The sequence below is a fragment of the Triticum aestivum genome, chromosome 1A, assembly GCF_018294505.1.
Source record: "Triticum aestivum cultivar Chinese Spring chromosome 1A, IWGSC CS RefSeq v2.1, whole genome shotgun sequence".
In the NCBI taxonomy this organism is placed as follows: Eukaryota; Viridiplantae; Streptophyta; class Magnoliopsida; order Poales; family Poaceae; genus Triticum; species Triticum aestivum.
The window spans coordinates 14,328,093-14,331,882 of record NC_057794.1 but is presented as its reverse complement, the minus strand read 5'-3'; the positions used below and the strand labels follow the sequence as shown (position 1 = coordinate 14,331,882).

The following is a 3,790-nucleotide window of genomic DNA, read 5'->3' as shown; positions in this document are numbered from 1 at the left end:
CCGCTCCTAATTCAGATCCCATGTGACCCAGATGGACCCTACAGGGCATCCATTCATACATTCATTCACATTGAAAAGACAGAACCAAATAGAATCTGTCTAAAGCTACAACCTTAAATCTCTTCTATGTTTCAAACAAGCAACCAGTCCACAGATATTCCTGCCGCCTCTTTCCTCTCTCTCTCTCTCTCAAGCATTTAAAGGAGACAACCAAGCCAAGGCCAGGGGACAACACAGGGCCGAGAGGCCGAGTTGTCGACTGCCTCAGTGGAACCTCTCTTCTCTTTCGCGGGAGAAATCCAAGGGGACCAAAGCGGAGTCACACGGTGCTCTCGTTTGCGTCACGCCAATGGTGAAGGGGACGTTCCTCGGCATGTGTGTGCTGCTCGTGGCAGCTGCAGCGGCTGGCGAGGGCAAGGGGCAGAAGCAGGGTGTTCCTCTGCTAGACGCGGGGAGGCTGGAGAAGTTTGTGGACGAGCTACCGGACATGCCAGTGCTGCATGGGTACGGCGTGGCGGAGCGCGGCAGGCTCGTCGCCGGGGAGCTCATCATCGGCATGTACGACACCATATGGGTACGTGTACACGAACAACATATTCTTGGCCTTTTTTTTTGCATGGATCTGCATATAAGATCTTAAGAATATAGCATCGAAGTCTTAGTCGACTGAGATTTGCCAATTCCGTTTGTGTCGGCATCTACTATGGTGACGATGGTGCACGCGTGGTGACGCTGCCCATGTCCTGGTTTTCATTCAGTATTATTTTCTTCATATATCTCGAGGTTTTCATTTCAGAAACGAAAAAGAAAGTATTCCATTCATTAGACAAGAAAAAAAGACCTGGCTTTAGTGCAGATACTTTCTTAGTTTCATGCATGATTAAATGGGATTAACCAGAACTTTGAAACCAAATGAATAAGGTTTCCATTTTTTTCTTCTAAAAATTATGTGCCAAATCATTCCTCCTGGATTAAGTCCCACCACTTTTTTCTTCCAAAACCAGTTGCCATGGATTTCCCCCCTGAGCAGTTCAGGGCCACGGTGGGTGGGTGCGTTTCAATGCCGCCGCAGGCAGACGACAACTTCGCTACTTCTGGGTCCAGCATCGTCGAGGCATTTTTCCCGGAAACCCGCTCGCGATGGACCTCGCCTCCGACTAGTTCGAAGCCAATGCGGGTGCACAAGCTGAAGGCCGTGCGGAGGAGCTCGAGGTGCGAGTGCGGCTGTCAGCCATGGCTTGCATGCTTCAGCTGCGTCGGGACCACTCTTTCAGTCTTTTTCTCTCTCTCTGCTCACTTCTTCATCGAAGCGCCCGACTCTTCTGCAGGCTACACTGACACATTTGAGGCATTAGCTTTTGATTCAAACTGGCATCCGAGCCTAGCTGGCCTCCGAGGCAGCATTTTTGGGGCTAACCATTGGCCATGCCCTTTGGGGTGGCGGCATGTGTGGTAGGCATGCGCTGATCCACATGATTCAGCGACCGCAAGTGTGCGCAGTCAGTTAGGATTCTCTATATACGGTGTTACTTCCTTTCTAAAATATAAGACACATTTTAATTTTTCTAGTCTTCATCACATAATTTTTACTATGATTTTCACTTATTATATGTGCATTAAATCCGTATAAATATATGTACATGAAATACAGTTGTTATGCAAGACAAATACGACATTCAAGTTGTGCATCAAAGATCATGCAAAGTCAAGCCCCCTTTGACAATTTGTCTGAATTGCATTTTTTTTTATTTCTCTTTTTGTGGACAGAAATTCCACCGCGACCTTCCGGCGATGCGGGTCTTCGCCTACGGCGCCAGCAGGGAGACGGCCACCGTACCGGGTCCGACCATCGTGGCCATGAAGGGGGTGCCCACACGCGTGACGTGGACCAACCAACCACCTCCCGCCGGATCACATCCTTCCATGGGACAGATCGCTCGCTGCCGCGGGGCTCGGCAACGGCACCGTCGTCCCCACCGTCACCCACCTTCACGGTGGCGTGCAGCAGTCCACCTCCGATGGCAACTCCATGGCGTGGTTCACTTCCGGCTTCGCCGCCACGGGCCCACACTTTTCCTCGCCGGCGTACGAGTACCCAAACCAGCAGCCTCCGGGGAACCTCTGGTACCATGACCACGCCATGGGCCTCACCCGCGTCAACATCCTCGCCGGCCTCCTCGGCGCGTACCGGGTGTCCGACCCGGCTGCCGAGGCGCCCCTCGGCCTCCCCTCCGGCGAGGAGTTCGACCGGAACCTCGTGCTGTTCGACCGTGACTTCAGGAGCGACGGCTCGCTCTTCATGAACGCCACGGGGAACAACCCCCAGGTGCACCCGCAGTGGCAGCCGGAGTACTTCGGCGCTGTCATCGTCGCCAATGGCAAGGCCTGGCCTTTCCTCCGCGTGCGGCGCCGGCGGTATCGATTCCGCATCCTCAACGCCAGCAATGCACGCTTCTTCCGTCTCTCGCTCTCTGGTGGACTCTGCTTCGTCCACGTCGGCTCCGACTCCGTGTACCTCGCCAGGCCGGTGCCCACGAAGGAGTTCCTGCTGGCGCCGTCCGAGATCGCGGACGTCGTCGTCGACTTCGCCGGCGCCAAGGACGACGCGGCGACCGTGCGGCCCAGCGCGCCGACGCCATACCCTGGCGACCATGACAAGAAGGCTGAGACGGTGGCAGTGATGTAATTCCTGGTCGTGAGGAAGCCGGAGCACGACCCGTCCGCCATGCCGGCGGCGCTGATGCCGTGGTACCCGAAGCCGGACGCACGGGAGGCGGTGGTGACCCGGCACATCGCCATGTACAAGTACGCCAAGAAGGGCACGGACGAGCCGACGCACATGTACCTGAACGGCGTGCCTTACATGGACCCGGTGACAGAGACGCCGCGGGAGGGCACGTCGGAGCTGTGGGAGGTGATCAACCTCACCGACGACGACAACCACCCGCTGCACGGGCACCTGGCGGTCTTTGCCGTGCTGAAGCAGAGGTCGCTCCAGCGCGTCAACGAGTTGAGGGACTGCACGCAGGGGAGCGCGAGTCTTGTATGAACTCAGTTAGTCTTTGTACTTTTTCTCCGGATTGCATCTGGAAGACTCGTTGTAACTTTGTTGCTTAATAATAAAGTGCCTACTTTTAAAAATAGTATATGAAGGCTACTCCTCCTACTACTACTATACTCAAGCTATATTGGTAATAATTGAGATAGTACATATCTTAGCCTTGGCATTCGCGAGGCTCATGTCAAGCAGCCATGGCCCATGGCAGGAAAAAATTGCAAAGGCTTGGACTAATTCCATACTCTGTGAGAATTTACAGCGTGGAGTGTAAATTAGCTTCTGTTTAGCAGCTCTAATTGTTTCTGTCTTCAGAATGACGCAAGGTGCTTGAGCCAACCAATTTTTGCGGGCCTTTTTTTTTTAACCTTTTCCTTATTCTACCTTTGGCTTTAGATCTTCCACCTTTCTTTTGATGAACCAAAGGTGCAGCAAGGCTAGCACTGACAAACAATTACAAAAGGGCATATGCATGTTCAGAAAGTGAACCAAATTGGTAACAAAAATAGAAAAGAAAAGAACACAAAGGTATTACATACAGTCGCTCACCTTGAACAAATTGGATGCAAAGGTTCTCTGATTCAGTGGCGTGGTTGCAGCTTCTCCTCTTCCTTCGGTCCTCAAGCCTCCGAAGTACTGAGTCCACCTCAGCGGGTTGCTCCGACACAGCACCACCGCTCCATGCGCCGCAACGCAGCTGCCCCATCGTAGCCGTCGCCCCAGCCACCATCCCGC

The 3,790-nt window shown here is 53.5% G+C and overlaps 1 pseudogene; it reads left to right on the top strand.

Moving 5' to 3' along the window:
* The first annotated feature begins 349 nt into the window (after positions 1-349).
* LOC123046874 (multicopper oxidase LPR1 homolog 2-like) lies at positions 350-3,049 on the top strand (annotated as a pseudogene).
* The last annotated feature ends 741 nt before the right edge of the window (positions 3,050-3,790 follow it).